We start from the raw sequence: 19,359 nt of genomic DNA, 5'->3' as shown, positions 1-19,359 counted from the left end.
TGAGATCAAGAAGAAGGACCTATATGAAAGTTAAAAATGCATATTTCTAAAGATGCAAAAGTGATATGCAAATCCCAGAGTTTAGAGAACATAAATACGCATCTACATTACGATGTCTTGTACCAGTCAATGTGTGATCACTGTTAGAGGTATTCAGTGAGAAGCAATTGGAGAATATTGTGTTTCTGAGGTTATAAACAAACATCAAACATTACCTAGTTAAGGGTTTTCCTCATACCAAACATTCTTGTCATGTGTCATCAATCTGAAATTCTGCGTAAGGTAATTAACAGTGAGTATTGTGCCCTGTATTATGTTCTGTAGCTCCAAACACATACTTAGGCACTGAAAATTATACCCAACAAATAGCAAAGAAAAGGGAATGTGGCTGAGAGTGATGAATGCTGTATCCCTTTGCTCTGCACCTCTCCAACATAAAACCACTGACAGGTAATCACGGGACCTGATCTATAGGATCTCGATGTGCACTAGTAGCTATACCACACCTACCCAGCCTCCTTTGGCTAAAGAAAATGCCAAAAACCCCAAAACAAGGGAGAAAAACAATATGCTTCACCTGGCCCAGAATCATACTCCTCCAAGGTGGCTCTGGCTCCAAAACCTAGGGTAAAAATGCCCAGAACACAAGGGAACAGGAAGGCAGTTCCTCCAGAACCTGTCAAGAAAAGTACTGCTCCATTGTCCCCATCATGCTCAAATTATTGCCAAAGAATTGAAGAAATCCAATGTAAATCTTATCTTTGTCAGAAATAAAATGTCTTGGATTATGACTCATGAGAAGCTCAGCAGAATATAGAATAAGCAAATGCCCTTTGGGAAGATCAGGAGACAATAGTTCGAATACCTCGAAAAAAGGATGATCAACACATTGTAAAGATTGGAGTTTGTCAATAGATAAAATTATATCTGTCAGTTTGCATATTTACAAGATCAGATACCTTGTGTCAATGTGTCTGTAGTCATTCTTTATAGTATATGACTGATAACGATAGCCTGTCTTGGTATTACTTTTTTTTAACCAATTTATATTATGGACCTGGATGAGGCACCTGCAATCCCTTTACAACCATTGATATTTTTGCTTAGGTTTTGTTTTATTGTGATTAAATACTGCAGCTGCTGACTTTTAATATAAGGACACTTACCTGTCCAGGGGTCCAGCACTGTCATTACATGGGCTAGCCTCTGGGTTCACGGTGCCAGCATTGCAAGTAAGGGAAACCAGAAGTAAAACTGTGACACTTCATAGCCTGTTCCCTACTGCAAATGTGTGAGTTGTGCTGTGTCTTGTGATTGGTCTCTCAGTCTTCTGGACTTGTGAAGTGTCCTAGAAGTGTGTGGGGGGAAGGAGAGAGGCTGAACTTCCAGATTAGTTCACATACCTAAAGTGGGAGAGGGTACCTGTCACAACCAGGTACCTGCACCTCCCCAAAAAGTGCCAAATTTGGCAATGGAGGGGGGAAATAGGCAGACAAGCGAAGCTTCCACTTTTGGGTAGAGCTCCGCTTTGATGTCAGGAAAACACACCCTTTTCCCCACCTATCTGATTCCCATTTAGAAAGGCTTTTTCATCCTACACCAGACATTCTCACGGTGAACTTCAATGAATCACTATATCTTTGCCTATGTTTGTATTACAGAATAATAAAAATACTGTATATTTCTATGCTACTGTCTATGCTGTGGAGTTACAGTTGGACTGCAAAATAATATTGAATGTCTAAAATGGGCAAAATACATATAGTATATGATGTAATCTGTCATTGCATTAATACAGGTTCTGTTTTTCTGAGTCCCCCGTAACATTGTTTTATTACCCATTGATTCTGCCAATGGATCTGCTATTTGTTTACTTCCTGTAATAGGATGAAAGGGTTGTGTGTTCCTCAATGAAATTGTGCAGCAGCATTGTCACCCTGTGGACATGATAAACTTAGATAGTCTTTCAAATGGAATTTACAAAAAAAGACAAAAAAATTTTGATATATATATATATACACACTAAAATTATTAAAAATATTCCCTCCCTGGATTAATCCCCAGGTTCCAACAATGATCTGGATGACTTTTGCATTTACTGTGTAAGCTAGAAATGCTCACGTATGTCATTCCAATTTTTTGTGATTACCAAACCTGTGAACAAGTGCTAATTGGTCCCCTAAACAACCTGAGTGAGCGTTATCCGAATGTTACACTAACAGCTTCAAACCATTTTTCTGTTAATGTACATTTTTCACAATGAAGCATCAAATGGGGGATAAAGCTCTCCTAAAGTAAAACACATACATTCATTTGAGTATTACCATTCTTCTGTGTTACATACAAGATATCATTTTATTTGTTTCTCTGTATATTTTTCGTATTTGTTTAATAGTCCTGAAGAAAAGAGAGTGTTTTCTCCTGAAACACATTGGCTTGATGTAGTCGTCATTACTCTCAATACATGCCTCCTAATCTACCATCAAAAGTGCATTCTATTGGACTTCGGGTGCTCCTTGTTTTCTACTATTCCAAGTATACGTGTGGAAATGACCTCAAGGCCATACCAGAAAGGCAGCAGCCCAAAATATCCACTGCTGGGTTCAACTGACTGGAGGGACATCTCCCTGCCCACCCACGCAACCACCCACCTATGACCACTGACTGATCCAGACAGTCCAGGGCAGTCTTCAGCACAAACATTGTAACACTAAGGAAGCTAGCTCTGATTAGCTGCCACTGGAGCTGCCGAACATAAAGACATAGATGCCAGATATCCAGGTTACACATCTTGGACCTCAGTCATGAGGATGCCGTGTACGTGCAATGTCCTGTGATCACAGTATCACCCTTATTTGAGTTACTGTGCATGCACGGTAACTCAATAAAGCATTCATTATTGTGATCAGGGGCCATGAGTGGGCAGTCCCTGCATAATCTGAAGAGAGGTTTTAGTGGCTCATTTCAGTAAATAGTTGAGTCTGGGTAGGGGTGTCCAATCACTGTGCAAGCCTGTTGGCATGGATAAATGTGGTTAACAAAAGCTGCTTATTAGTTTTACTAGCAATTCTCTATATATAGCCATTAAACTGTCATTAAGTTGCTAGTCTGAGAAAGGAGATAAGCCTCCCTGAAACATGTTCCCAAACTACTGGATCTAGTGATCACACACTGGGGGAACATTTTGACTAGGAGAGGAAAAGGAGGGTGACCACTGGAGAAGAGTGTGCGCTTCAGCAGTGGTGTGTGCCCTACAGACCCATCTGTGCACCTACAGTCCCATATTCCTCCTACATCAATGTTGGTGGTTCCTAGCATATGATGCCTCCCTTCCTAATGTTACTGCAGAGGGATTACAAAATGTGAGTGCAGGGGCGGACTGACCATTTGGAAACTCGGGCACTGCCCGAGGGCCCAGGGTCAGTAGGGGGCCCCATGAGATGCCATTGGTACCTTTTTCATAGGCTTTTTTGAGTTTGGGCAAGGACACAGGGGCCCCATGATCCCCTATTGCCCGGGGGCCCCATGAGTTGTCAGTCCGCCCCTGTGTGAGTGCATTACTTTTCAATGCTTTTATTAAAGTTTTACATACTACTGTTTGCCGCGGTGCTCTGTCTTGTGCTTTTGATATTTCCTTTGCAGGGAACAATTTAATTCACAGTTTGGTTTTAAGAAACAGATGGGCTTAAGAAAATACATAATATCTAGCTTTTTAGATAATGCTAGCAATTCAGATATTAAGTATACATCACCTGAAGATCAGAATGGAGTGTCCATTTTGGTTTGCTGATGTAAAAGACCACCCAAGTGTACAGTGTAGTTTTAATCTGTAGGAAAAAATAATAGATTTAAAATTGGTGTATATATGAAACAGTTGCATAATTTATTGTTTTTAAAGTTAGTGTTTTGGACATTACATTACATTGCAATCATAATTATGTTAAATTTTAGGAAAGCTATAGTTCAACAATAAATACCCTCATTAGTTTAAAAGCATATCCATGAGAAGCAGGTGAACACCTTTATGAGTCTATTTTAAAGCTGAACTCAGGTATAAGTAAATATTGTCTAAATACAATCTTGTGCTTTTTGTATTTCTTCCAAATCTGTACAGTAATCTAGTGTGAAACGTCCTCTGATAAAGACCAGTCACTACTGCTCTCTCTCCTTGTACAGGGTGACTGGTCTTTTATCCATCTCATCCTTTAGTTTTCTTCAGGCAGCCTGTAGTAAGTGTAGCCTGCTGGGCTCAACTCATAAAAAAACTCCTATACAAAAGTGCAGCGCAACCATATACCAATATTTTTCAAATAATAAACAATTCATTATAAATCTGTGCATGTAAACATATAACACTATATCAACAATTTATATATTAGCCACAAATAAGGTGCAGTTCAATATGCATCTATGCATATACACTTATACTACTACAATAATATATTGTATATTAACCACAAATAAAGTGCAGTCCAATGTCCAAGTGATGAAAAAAGAGCTCAAATCTTGTTATTCAAGTAAAGTCCATGGAGCTCTCTTCAAAATACCAATGTGTGTCTACAATGTAAATAATAAGTGTTTTAGTGACATGCATGCTCTGTCACCAAAAACCTGCAACAAAATCCACCACTGTGCCCCAACACCTGTCTCTGCTGCCTCTTACCTCAAGAATATGACCCACCATAAGGTGAAACTCAAATACAGCCTTCTCAGATCACTGGGACAAAAGGATGCAGCAATTCTGCCAGAGCTTACTTCTCTCGGTACTATAGGGAACTTTCCAACTTAGCACGAGACAAAAAGAATGAAAGATTTCATAGTGTAGTATAAAATCCACCCTGACCTTTATTCATCAATCAATAAAATGTTGCTCACAAGAAACATATACTCTATATTCCAGTACACTGAATCCAAATCATTACTTTCACATATGACTAGCTGATCCTTTGAGGCTGGACATCGATGGGAGAGATATGATAAAATGGCATCTCACAAACTTCCAGGCATGCAGGTGACACCCAGTGATGCGTTTCATACAGCAACTTCCTCATGGGGACTTGTTTATTATTGGATAAATATTTTGGTTGCGCTGCACTTTTATATGGGAATGGTTTGTTGTTAGGTGTGGGAACACACATCAGTGACCAGCGGCAACAGTTAATCTTTTATTTTTTATTTATTTAACATTCTTCATTCATTTACTTCTAGTCATATTGTATTTATATTTTTGGGCTAGCAGTGGTTTTTCTTGTTTTTCTGCCCAAGATATGTTCAGTAAAGCAAATTGAGGTAAGATTTGGATTTGCACAGACACTTGATGCACACAAAGTGGATTGGCTATTAAGAAATATATGTATTAAAAGTTTTGTGCCCAGAGATCAGCTTTAAGTATGTAGAGTGTGAAGTGTGAACAAAACAATAGCAACATTGCCAACAAAGCTAGCCTTTTATAGTAAGGCTATAAACCTTGATAGATGCTAGGCAGCATAAGGTACTACACTCATTACAGCAAGCCTCTCAAAAATTCATCAGTGTTCCTCCAAAATTATTTTTAGAAAGTCATCATTTTCATAGGTTTAACCACATCCCCTTCCCTTATGTGAAAGTTTTTGGGGCTGGAGAGTTTGCTCAGGCACTTAAAGTTCAGGATATTTTGGGGACTCTGGGGTAGCTGAAACCCATTGTACAACTCATTACACAGCCATACAAAGTGACAGCTTTAGATAAATATACATAACATGATGGGTCTTGTTAACCTTTTCGCACATAATTGTTATTCACATTATTCCACTGACATTTATACCAGTGTGAGTACTGCAAGTTCTAGCTGATGTTCAGCAATGATGACAAAATTATGCAGATGTCAAACAGAGGCCCTTTCTAATGAAGAACACTATGTTGCTACAGCAAAATGAACATGAATAGAAATTGTTGTAGTGAGCAGATCATCCCTTTAAACTCTAATCTACCATTGAGTGTCTAATAGCTATCTTAACGCCATGCTTGATGACACAGTGGATTTTAGTAGTATTATCTTCAATCCTGGCTTTTTTCTAGAAATGCATTTTCTTTTCATTTTTTTAAATCAACACAGCTTGATATAAATATAACTTACTGAAAATACACAATACTTTCTCTTTAAGTGACAGCGAGTCTGCTATGTCCACAGTTGGCCATTTGACTATAGATTGTCGGCACAATAGGGTATAACATTTCATCATGACAATCTTTGTAAGTATGATAAGTACTTGAATACATTGATCCAAGATTCATTTTAAAATAAGATGGCAGTGAGATTCATTTGAAATAGGGGTGCATTTCTTCTAAACAGCAAGAGTTAAGATGAGCAAACAAGGCTGATTATCAGCTGCACTGTCACTCCGTCCTCTAAAATTTGTCCACTTTTTTTTGTTTTCTCTTTCTACAATTTTATATAATTATTTATTTTTATGTTCAAAAGAAAGAATCTCTTTATACTGGAAAATATGGGCCATCATGGTAGTTCAACATTTTAGGAGAGAAAAGAGCACACTCCCTGTCCTAAAGTACTAAATTAACACGACAGATAAAGCTAAAGAGCTGTAAGAATGTGACCCCCCTGCTACCTTCATCTCAGTATGAATGCTGTTAAGTATTAGATGTGTGTATCAGGAACATAGCCCAAAAGGGCCCCCACCTCAAAACATTACTCTAATCCTTCTGTACATCTAAAGCTGTTTTAATTACCTTTAGTATTTTCTCAAAGCACCAGAGCAAAAAGAGTCAGATGCTCATAAGAATCAGTCTACTGAATGGAGACTGGGCCCCATCCAATAGCTTATCATCCATCTGCTTATTAACCATTAACAGAACTGTTTTCTTTTTTAGTCAGAACTTGTGATAGAATGGGCTGATTCATATTTAACACAGGTTCAGGCCAACTAACCAATCTATGTTTCACACAGACTAGTTCACTGGGTGAATTTAAATGCAAAGGATTGCTTACCAGTTCCCTTTCAGCACTGGAAAGCTAGCAGGCTCACTGCTTTTGGCTGAGCTTTAGTCACCCAGCAGAATCCAATGCGTAATTCTATTTTACTAACCTATGGAGTTATGGGTTGAGAACTCCAGCTTCCTGAGTGGTCACTGGTATGCTGCCATATTTTCTGGACAGTTTAGTCTCTATGTAATTGTGAAGAAACTATAAATATAGGCAGAGAAAAAATGGAATTCCTACACTTTTTTTTGTAATAACCAAGCAGAGTTATCATAATACAATATTTTTTTGCAATATTGGTCTATAATTCAAAAAAGAATCTCTATGGCGGTATAAAACATGCAAAGCTCGATTAGAACATTTTCCAATAATTCAAGAAGTGGGTGTGCTGTCTCTTAAATATTTCAAAGTGCAATTGTGCATACAATATACTGTACCTATATCAAACCATATTATTTTATGAAAATATAATAACAGTGTAAACTCATACAGTACATGCAATAACTTTCAAAATGTAAAAATTAAAAACCAAATATAAACACAGACAAAATTGTGCCATCTATTTAAAAAGCATTCAAACATTAAGCATGTGTAATACAGTACTCTACTTTCAAAATAAAGATAAACATAGGAAAGTGTATATATGTACTGATGGACAAATGTGTTTATGGCCAACGATAAGCTCAAAATCAATCAAATACAAAAAGTATATATAATATAACCCAGTACTCCACTCAAAATAGAAAAAAACATAGAGAGGTGTATATACATGTGCAGATGGACAAATGTACATATGGCGCTAATAAATAAACAATCATAAATAAAAATATGTTATTCAATAGGGCAAACAAAAATAATAAAGATGAATAAAGCAAACATGCAAAATGTCCATAAACATGGATAAATATCCTGGTGAACAGTCCAAAATCAAGATGGAAAATCCCAAAGAAAAGGAAGACACACTTCAAAGTGTGAGACATAAGAGTATTCAGTGCAGCAGGAATAGAGGATGCCAGGAAATTGCACTACCCACAAGTAAGACAAACTCCTTACCAGAGACACTGATCCCACATAGAGATCATAAAGTGCCTTGCTGTCTCACACCATACAATGTTCAAACATGCTACTGGATCTACAGTAGGTACGATCCTGTATAGGTATAAGCAAGAAGGAACCATTGTAGTGCAGTATGTTAAAAACAAGGGATTTTAATATGAAAATGTACTTACAATAAGAAGACAATCACAGGCATATAACAAGGGATGAGCACTGCTGGATTCCCGCAAGCGTGCATGATAATGTCACATGCTTGGCCCTGCTCTAACGCGTTTCACTGTAAACAGCATCTTCAGAGGATATAGGCTTTGTTTGGTTAAAACATTTTCCATCACATTGAAATTCATTTATGAACATTTGGTTGCATTGTTATGAAATAATAGGAAAGAAGGTCTGCATATGCTGCATAGTTATGTTTAGTTCAGTTAATGAGATAGCCCATACAAAGGGAATGGTTTATAAAGGCTAAGATGAATATGAGGGGAATCAATTACTGATATAAAAAGTAGATGAGGGAACTCCATTGATTTAGGGAAGAAGAGAAGAGTGAAAAGAAAGCTTCCACTGAAGAGTTGCTTCCCAAAACCATGACTGAAAGATATGTGGTTTATTGATCTAATAGTGTTATCTTAAGCCTGTTTGACAATAAATCATTAGGTACAGTAAATTGGAAAACCATATTAGCTATTATTTTATTAAATATATGTTGAACTGTGTCCTAAAAAGAAATAGGTCTATAGTTCATACAGTATGTTTCTGAAAGATGGAATTATTAGATGTATTATTATTATTATTATTATTACAGCATGTTCCTTTAGTTGGGGAATGCTAAAAGTTATTACTACACCCTAAGAAGCTGTAAACTTTCAAAAAGTATAGGTATAAAAAATGAAGGAAGAAGGAATAAAGTTTAGAAACAGATATACCAAAGTAATTTGCCCAACCAAGCACCAAGTAACTGAAAAGTTAATTCTCTCTTAACTCCTTTGATCAAAGTTTGGGTATCAGGATGAAGCTCAAGCGAAGAATGGAACTCTCTAAAAACTTGGCATATGCTCTCATGCTATTACATGATGAGATGTCATAAGGACCACACCTGGAACATAGAATATTATTTTGATGTGGTGCCTTTGCTTGGAGCCTGTAGCATTTGTTCCCACAATTGTAACTGGGTCTGCAGTATCTAGAAGCGATATTTGTCATTTTTCGCAAAAGGTCTGTGACACACCTGTTGAGGCAGATGCTGTTAGTGAGAAGCTTAATATATCAGTTAAAGTATGTGAACTTTGCCTAGAAATTTTGTCAGTACAGGGGTGTTTTTTAGAGGATAAGTTCACCTCTGGAAACATGTTACACGTTCCACCCATTTTTAGGGTGGAACATGTAACATGTTCCCATTGCTGCAACTACTGCTTGATGCCCTCTCTCCCTGTGATACCTGTACAGGATGAAGTTCTCCATACTAGCTGTCACTTTTTGAAAACAGCACAGCCGTATCGTTCATTCACAGAGTTCTGTGAATGAATGAATGAACTACAAGTACCGACATCCTTTGTGATTGTTGGCTTGTAGTTCTCTATAAATTAAAGGATTAAAGAGAGCAGAGCAATAGCAGAATGGGAAATTCCTCATTAGTCCATCTAGGCTGGGAAGAGGAGGTGTACCTGAGATCCCGTCTAAATAAACCCTATTGGGAAAAGCATTATCTGACTCACTTTATTACAGGGGGTCAAAAAACATTCTGGTGAGCCATTAACCTTCTCCAATAGTACACTAAACACTGTGGTGGAATATTTTGGGAATTGAAAAAGGATTGTATGTTAAAGATTATTTTTGTGTCATGGACTTCACTATTGTGATTTTTTTGTTTTTCATATATTTTTTGAGCTATATAGTTTTGAGTATCATATCACATATATTTCACTTGTATTTCATGAGTGTATGACACAGTCACTTTAATATATGACTGAATTTATACAGTAAGCTAGTGCTGAAATATATATGGTTATCTACACAAAAGAGCTAAAATTATTTTGCTATTATTGGTGTCAAAGTAAGAAAAATATGATTAAACCCTTAAAATGGAATAATGAAGGCACTGAATCTATAGTCTGAAGGGTACCTCAGAAACTGTTAAATGTAGAAGACTAGGAGTATAAAAATTCCAATATTAGTATGAGATGTCCCCAAGAAAATGAAAAAAAAAGAATGTAATTGATTTTAATATACACCACCTGAAGGTAAGAAAAAAAGAATAATCCTTATGTTGTTGAATTCTCCATGCATTGAATTGTCTTGCACTAAAGTCGTTTCAGTGGTTCAAAATAATGAAAGGATTTTACAAAGGTTGAGGATTAAGGATCAGATTCCCATTACTCTCTAAAATCACAGATCCCTCTTCCAGTATAGAAAAAAAGCTCCAGGAATTACAATGATACTAGGATATACTATATGTTTACAATTCAATAATCCCTTGAAGTAAATGCATTTTGTTTCAAATACATACAACTATACTATATAGTACAAAAGGAGTTGCTAGATTGTTCCTGTTTAGTTTTGGGAGGTTATATTTGTATCATGATACCTGGCTGTATTATAAGCAGGTTGTCTATAAATACTGTATAGTGACATCCCAATAGCGCAGCACTGTTATGTACAGAAATGCTGGTCTCTCAACTTTCTACTTATGATGTAACTCAGCAATATCTGACCCACCAATACCCACCATCGTACCAGCAGGAAAAATATCTTTAAATGGCTGGTTGCATGAGCTGATGCTAAAATGAAAGTGAACGTTCAGCTCAGGGGTGGACTGACAACTCATGGGGCCCCCGGGCAATAGGGGATCATGGGGCCCCTGTGTCCTTGCCCAAACTCAAAAAAGCCTATGAAAAAGGTACCAGGGGCATCTCATGGGGCCCCCTACTGACCCCGGGCCCTTGGGCAGTGCCCGAGTTTCCAAATGGTCAGTCCGCCCCTGGTTCAGCTACTTTTAGTTACTTTTACCAACTGTTAAACTCAGGTTTCATATACACAAGTAGGTATTAAAGTTTGTAATTTTTTTCTGTAAAATTTGAATTGCTCATTGCCTCCTGAAATAAAAATGGTTATGATTTGTAAGTAGCTGGTTTTAGTTTTGTTATTTGTGTTGCTTAATCAACTTTCCCCTCAAAATGTCCTCCTTTGTATTATCTGCCTTTATTTTTACCACAGCAATCCTTTGCAGGTCTTGTAGCTTTACAGATGTAGTATTCTAATGTGTAATTTAGAACTTTCTGGTCTTTTGCCATCAAACAATAGACTTAGTATTCTATTCTTTTGCATAATAAAGAACTCCAGGTAAATATTGGGGCCTTAGACCTTTAGTTAAAATCTCACATATCCTTTGGGAATCAGTTTAACACCATAATATGGCATTAACACACTGGTTGGGTGCAGGGGCGGACTGACCTTTTTGAAACTCGGGCACTGCCCGAGAGCTCGGGGTCAGTAGGGGGCCCCATGTACATATAGGGCACATTACATGTACATATAGGGCATATAAAAAGTCTACACACCCCTGTTAAAATGTCAGGTTTCTGTGATGAAAAAAAAGAGACAAAGATAAATCATTTCAGAACTTTTTCCACCTTTAATGTGACCTATAAACCGTACAACTCAATTGAAAAACAACCTGAAATCTTTTAGGGGGGAAAGTAAACATAAAAAACAAATATAATATGGTTGCATAAGTTTGCACACCCTCTTATAACTGGGTAAGTACTGTAGCTGTGCTAAAAATTAGGCAATCACATTCAAAATCATGTTAAATAGGAGTCAGTACACACCTGCCATCATTTAATGTGCCTCTGATTAACCCCAAATAAAGTTCAGCTGTTCTTAGACCTTTAGTTAAAATCTCACATATCCTTTGGGGATCAGTTTAACACCATAATATAGCATTAACACAGTGGTCGGGTGCAGGGGTGGACTGGCCATTTGGAAACTCGGGCACTGCCCGAGAGCCCGGGGTCAGTATGGGGCCCCATGAGATGCCCCTGGTACCTTTTTCATAGGCTTTTTTTGAGTTTGGGCAAGGACACAGGGGCCCCATGATCCCCTATTGCCCGGGGGCCCCATGAGTTGTCAGTCCGCCCCTGGTTGGGTGTTCACATTTCACAGGAGTAGGTAGTTAACTAAATAGAACTATATTAGCTTCTGTTCCAGCATAAAGTCTACATTTTAGCCACAGTTTCTCAATAGTAAATTTTGTATACCGGCTATAATCTAGTCTAATTTTATGTATACTCTTGTGCTTACTATAAAATGCAAATAAATAAAGATTTTAATTCCCTTGGCTACTTTGTACTAGTCTTAATACACCACTCTCAGTCTCTCCTACGGAATTTTGCAATGTCTGTGCTTCCTTCACTGCTGTAGCATGTTGTTCTATTAGTGCTGGCATTGTTTCAGCTTGTGTAATTATCTAGGTTTTGTGAAGTTACTGACACTACATTATGTGAATTATATGCCTGCATACCTTGCTTTTTATACTTAGGACATTTGTAGACTGTTTACAGCAAAATACAACATACATTGTCAATTCAGGTGGATCAGGCTAGATTGCATAAATTGTTTATTAGTGGTCTCTGCTTTTCTGTAGACTGGAATGACTTTGTTTAATGCAAGATAAGTATCATCTAGCAGCTTCAAACAGTGTGGGTAATACTAAATACAATTTTAGTTTTAAACACCAGGGTTTCAGAAACCACAATCAAGTGTTTAGCTTAATCTAAGCCATGAATGCTTCTAAACCAATGACTTAAAAGAGTAGGTAAACCCAGCATTTCATATTCCTGATATGTGTCTACTGTACCCTGCACTTGTATGAAAAAATATTCTGTTCTCTCTGTATTGCTTCCTTGTGTGAAATTCCTAGTGTTCCTTCCAGTCTCCCTGTGTTCCTATTACAAACTGACTACACTAGACAAGAGAGCACATTGTGGTCAGTTCTATAGCTGTGCTGGGAACTCAGCCTGCTCTCCTCCAATCATCAGACCTCTGCTCCCCCCCCCCTCCTCCCCCGCACAGCCAATCACTGTATAGTTTTTGTTATATCTATACACAGATGTTTTGCCCTGCATTTCCATTTTAAACTGAATGGGTTGCTTTACAAGGTGAGGGTTTATGTATACTTTAAATACTTTTTTTAAATGTTTCTTAGCACCGTAATTCTATAAATTCCTTTTTTATGGTGGGGGTTTGAGAGCATATGCACACATATTTACAGTACATGTATATTTTTTATGTGTGTTATGTGAAAGTATTTTCTAAAATGTTTAGAGTTTATCAATTGCTGTTATATAGCTAAGGATAGCTTTAGTTTCTGTTTCCAACTTCTCTCGTTTTCACTGAGGTTTTCAGAGGATTTCATAGGATTTGGATTTTCTCCATTTCTGTCAGTCACCCTTTTCTATACATGTAAATTCCTTTTCTAGCAAAGCACTGTAGACTAATAGCAAACATATGCATGAAATAAAAACAATAGTGTGCTGCAGCCACTTGTTTTGGATTACCATAATATTGTCCAACTATCTGTACATTATTATCATGAGGTTTATTCCCCAAAAATGTCTGAGGGCAAAAGGAATCTGTGACTACTTAATGTAAAAGTGCATGCAAATTTAAATCTTTTTTTGGTTTTAGATATTGTGTTAAAGGAATTATTAAAACATTTATCAGGTCACTTTTTGCATCCAGTTGGAGAGAGTTCCCTTCACTACCTGTCCTGTACACAACAGAATATGAGAATATGAGAGGAAATCTCTCCAAAGTGAACTAAGTTTCCAGATTAGAGAATTGTCACAGGAACAGTTATCCTCATATATAATTCTTCTTCACTTATTTCTCTGATGACTACTCACATCTTTGGACTTCCCCTTTCTTTCTGTCTCGGAAACATTAGTCACTTGGTCAATTAGAGGGGGGAATCTTCCCAGCAGGGACACAAACAGTAAAAAAGAACTTGACTGATGGTTCAACCTTTCCATACTTTGTCAAAAACTAAGAAAATGTTGGCTTTACACTGTTGTATGGGCTACCTACAGACACTTAGATAACCGATCATGCATGCATAATATGACTACTCAACTGTATTTAAAAAAAAAAAGTTGTGATACATATATATACCTTCATATTAAGTGAACATGCCTTTACTGGCCTGTGAAGGAGGATGGCAGACTACATACTAAGCACCAACCTATCTTGGGGAGAAAAAATAATAGTCAACTGGGAAAATTGTTGGCCAGGCACAGACAAGAGATAATTTAAAGGCTAGGTTGACCTTTGCTTAAAAAAATAATAAATGCATATGTATTTGTAAGTGAATGTGAATTTGTTTTTTTTTGCTCAGGAGCCTGTAGAGCATTGGATTCATGATCAGTGGATCATGGGGCAGTGACGTCTGAGAGTGAGGGGGGGTTCATAGCAACATGTTAAACATAAAATGGTGAGCTTAGTCTTCAAGTCATTTTTACCACAGTGGCTAAATGGTTAGCACTTCCACCTGGCAGTACTAGAGTTGTTGGTTCAAATCCCAACCACGGCACCACCTGGTGGAGTTTGCATGTTCTCCCTGTGCCTGCGTGGGTTTCCTCCGGGTACTCCGATTTCCTCCCACACTCCAAAGACATGCTGGTAGGTTAATTGGATATTTTCTAAACTGGCCCTAGTATGTGTATGTATCAATGTAAGTTAGGGACCTTAGATTTTACTCTCCTTGAGGGTTAGGGACTGATGTGAATGTACAATATATATGTAAAGAGCTGCGTAAATTGACTGCGCTATATAAGTACCTGTAATGATAATAATGATAATAATTTAAGCAATTTTGTAATCATTTAGGTTTACAAATCTCACTACTGAAAACCTCACTGCAGATAAAAGGATTAAACTGCTTGCATATGAGTACAAGATTGAGATCTTAATCCCTTCCTACATATTTAGCTGTTTGTCAGGAGTTCTGCTTTCATACTAACTGGATGCCCCTTAAATGATTGTTGGTACAACTGAGGTCTAAAAATGCCATCCCCTCTGCAAAGATGATAGGTTTGATGTTGGTCCAGAGGAACTCAGGGGTTGCACTGACAAGTCTTCTGCTGAGAAGGACAGAGTAGAGAGGTGGGCCATGAGTCAGAGGATAACCCCTGGTGGAATAATGTCTTCTGTGCCCCTTATTCTCTGTCCCACACAGTTACGAGTACCATCATTGCTGATTCGGTATTGTGTGCTGCTGTAGCTTATAGCACTGAGTACTTACAGGTTGATGGGTTTGATGTCAGCCCAGAGGAACTCAGGAGTTGTGTTGACAGACCTTCTGATGAGGCAGACAGAGCATATGAAAGGGAAACTGGTCAGAGGGTGGGGACCTGAGTACCCATACCATGTAACCAGGTCCAGGTCACACAAGAGAGGCTTTATGGGTACAGCAGGGTACCCCAGATGGCCAGGGCCAATGACTGTGAATGACAGCACATAATGACAAATTTGCCTGTACCATTCCAGTATGTATCATATGATTAGTAGATGAAGCAGTTCCACAGGGCAATCTCCAGGCCAATCCTGATGAATACCTATTCGGATTAATCAGAGAGGTGTGCAGTAACCCTTTCTTATCTGCAAAGGGACAGGCTGAAACGTCAGTGGTATACTTAAGTTCAGGAAACTCTACCCCTCGACTCAGGGAACCTTCCATATAGACACCTTAGCTGACCCATTTAGGCTCAGCTATGCATCATCAAGAAGGGAAGGGATGTCACAGAAATTTAGAAGTAAGATAATTTTACCAATAGCTGAGCTGTGGCATAACCTGTAAAAATAGTATGGTTGTAGATGAAGTTATTTTCAGTGGCATTAAAGATTCACTATTCTCTAGATTCAGTAACTAGTAGTAGACAAATGTTCCTCAAGTAGAATGTTAGAGGAAAGAGCAGGCCTGTAAACCAGAATTGACACCTACAGTTGCAAGAAAAAGTATGTGAACCCCTTGGGATTACGTGGAGTTTTGCATGAATTGAGCATAAAATGTGCTCTGAACGTCATCTAAGTCACAACAATAGAAGAACACAGTCTGCTGAACATAATACTACACAAACATTAGATGTTGTCATGGTTTAATTGCATATAACATGTAAACATTCACAGTGCAGGGAGGAAAAAGTATGTGAGGCCCTAGCTTAATGACTTCTCCCAGAGCTAATTGGAGCCAGGAGTGAGCCAACCTTGACTCCAATCAGTGTGATGATATTGGATGTGTTGCTGACAGCTGTCCTGCCCTTAAAAAACACACACCTGTTTTGGGTTTACTGGTTTCAAGAAGCACTGTCTGATGTGAACCATGCCTCGCAGAAAAGAGCTCTCAGAAGACCTACCATCAAGAATTGTTGACTTGCATGAAGCTGGAAAGGGTTACAAAGGTATCTCCAAAAGCCTTGATGTTCATGTGTCCACGGTAAGACAGACTGTCTACAAATGGAGAAAGTTTAGCACTGTTGCTACTCTCCCTAGGCGTGGTCGTCCTATAAAAATGACTGCAAGAGCACAGCGCAGAATGCTGCATGAGGTAAAGAAGAATCCCAGAGTGTCAGCTAAAGACCTACAGAAATCTCTGGCACATGCTAACATTTTTGTTGACACATCTACAATAAGGAAAACATTAAACAAGAATGGAGTACATGGGAGGACACCACGGAGGAAGCCATTGCTGTCCAAAAAGAATATTGCAGCACATTTGAAGTTTGCAAAAGAGCACCTGGATGTTCCACAGCACTACTGGCAAAATATACTGTGGACAGATGAAACCAAGATTGAGTTGTTTGGGAAGAACACACAACACTATGGGTGGAGAAAAAAAAGGCACAGCACACCGACATCAAAACCTCATCCCCACTGTAAAACATGGCGGAGGGAGCATCATGGTTTGGGGCTGCTTTGCTGCCTCAGGGCCTGGACGGATTGTTGTCATTGATGGGAAAATTAATTCCAGAGTTTATCAAGACATTTTGCAGGAAACGTACGACCATCTGTCCGCCAACTGAAGCTCTGCAGAGGATGGGTGATGCAACAGGACAATGACCCAAAGCATACAGGTAATTCAACAAAAAAATGGCTGCAACAGCACAGAATACACCTTCTGGAGTGGCCCAGTCAGAGTCCTGACCTCAACCCGATTGAAATGCTGTGGCATGACCTTAAGAGAGCGATTCACACCAGACATCCCAAGAATATTGCTACACTGAAACAGTTTTGTGAAGAGGAGTGGTCCAAAATTACTCCAGATCATTGTGCAGGTCTGATCTGCAACTACAGGAAATGTTTGGTTGAGGTTATTGCTACCAAAGGAGGGTCAACCAGTTATTAAGTCCAAAGGTTCACATACTTTTTCCTCCCTGCTCTGTGAATGTTTACATGTTATGTGCAATTAAACCATGGCAACATCTAATGTTTGTGTAGTATTATGTTCAGCAGACTGTGTTCTTCTATTGTTGTGACTTAGATGACGTTCAGAGCACATTTTATGCCCAATTCATGCAAAACTCCACGTAATCCCAAGGGGTTCACATACTTTTTCTTGCAACTGTAGGTGCCAATGGATTTCTTACATTCTTGTAGGTATAGATAAGGATAAATGAATTGTTATCTCACTGAGCCTCAAAGGGAGTCTCTAGCCATTCTGTCTACAAGCCCAGCAGGGGACGAAGTCTATACACCCAGAAAGACACCAACTGTCCACCAACAATTGAATTATGTCAAAGATCATATAAATATATATTTTTTCTCATAAAAACTAAAATATTAGTTGCACAGAGATGAAATTCCTACTGATTATACATATTTTGGGGTATATGTACATATAGGGCATATAAAAAGTCTACACACCTCTGTTAAAATGTCAGGTTTCTGTGATGTAAAAAAAAAGAGACAAAGATAAATCATTTCAGAACTTTTTCCACCTTTAATGTGACCTATAAACCATACAACTCAATTGAAAAACAACCTGAAATCTTTTAGGGGGGAAAGTAAACATAAAAAACAAAAATAATGTGGTTGCATAGGTTTGCGCAACTCTTATAACTGGGTAAGTAGCTGTGTTAAAAATTAAGCAATCACATTCAAAATAATTTTAAATAAGAGTCAGTACACACCTGCCATCATTTAAAGTGCCTCTGATAAACCCAAATAAAGTTCAGCTGTTTTAGTAGGTCTTTCCTGACATTTTCTTAGTCACATCCTACAGCAAAAGCCATGGTCTGCAGAGAGCTTCCAAAGCATCAGAGTGATCTCATTGTTAAAAGGTATCAGTCAGGAGAAGGGTACAAAAGAATCCCCAAGGCATTAGATATACCATGGAACACAGTGAAAACAGTCATCATCAAGTGGAGAAAATATGGCACAACAGTGACATTACCAAGAACTGGACATCCTTCCAAAATTGATGAAAAGAAGAAAACTGGTCTGGGAGGCTGCCAAGAGGCCTACAGCAACATTAAAGGAGCTGCAGGAATATCTGGCAAGTACTGGCTGTGTGGTACATGTGACAACAATCTCCCATATTCTTCATATACCTGGGCTATGGGGTAGAGCGGAAAGATGGAAGCCTTTCTTACGAAGAAAAACATTCAAGCCCAGCTAAATTTTGCAAAAGCACATTTGAAGTCTCCCAAAAGCATGTGGGAAAATGTGTTGTGGTCTGATGAAACCAAGGTTGAACTTTTTGGCCATAAACCCAAAAGATATGTTTGGTGCAACAACAACACTGCACATTAGAGATGAGCGAATTATTCAAAAATTCGATTCGACTGATTGGGCGAATTCGTGAAAAAATTTCGATTCGAGTCGAATAAATTCGCTGCGAATTTAACTTATCAAAGGGTGTTTCTAGGCTTCAGAGAGCCTTTATATATGTGCAGAACACTGTACCTTTAATTTAAATGCCCTTGGAGTCTGCTGGGGAAGAGAAATAATACTGACAGTCAGAATGACATGCAGATGAGTGCCGTCGATCTTAGAATCACCGCACACTTCACTCATTTGGGCAGTCACGGGGCCAAAACCAGAGTGTGGAGCCACAGTGTGGCGGTGGAGGCAGCAGCAATGGGAGGCCATACAGCACCCTATGACAAAAATGGAAACCACCAGCAGTGTGAGGAGACCTGAAAGTGGCACATGGCAGAGTGTGGCGATGGAGACAGCAGCAATGGGAGGCCATACAGGGAGCCATGACACACTCTGGACCTGGCAGCAGCATGAGGAGGCGGTACAGGGGCCCATGGCAGATAAGGGGCCTGGCA

General features: G+C 38.6%; 1 protein-coding gene across 1 annotated transcript in view; it reads right to left on the bottom strand.

The window, feature by feature from the left end:
- The window catches only part of CNR1 (cannabinoid receptor 1), a 115,777-nt gene that overhangs the window by 56,299 nt on the left and 40,119 nt on the right, over positions 1-19,359 (bottom strand). The window contains exon 2 of the mRNA XM_089691309.1: positions 3,753-3,827. The gene's annotated coding sequence lies outside the window, so the exon portion shown is untranslated. The remainder of the gene's footprint in view (positions 1-3,752; positions 3,828-19,359) is intronic.

This window comes from Staurois parvus, unplaced genomic scaffold, assembly GCF_062004578.1.
Source record: "Staurois parvus isolate SC_StPar_1 unplaced genomic scaffold, SC_StPar_1.0 ptg000561l, whole genome shotgun sequence".
NCBI classification, from domain to species: domain Eukaryota; kingdom Metazoa; phylum Chordata; class Amphibia; order Anura; family Ranidae; genus Staurois; species Staurois parvus.
This window is presented reverse-complemented; position numbering and strand designations above follow the sequence as displayed.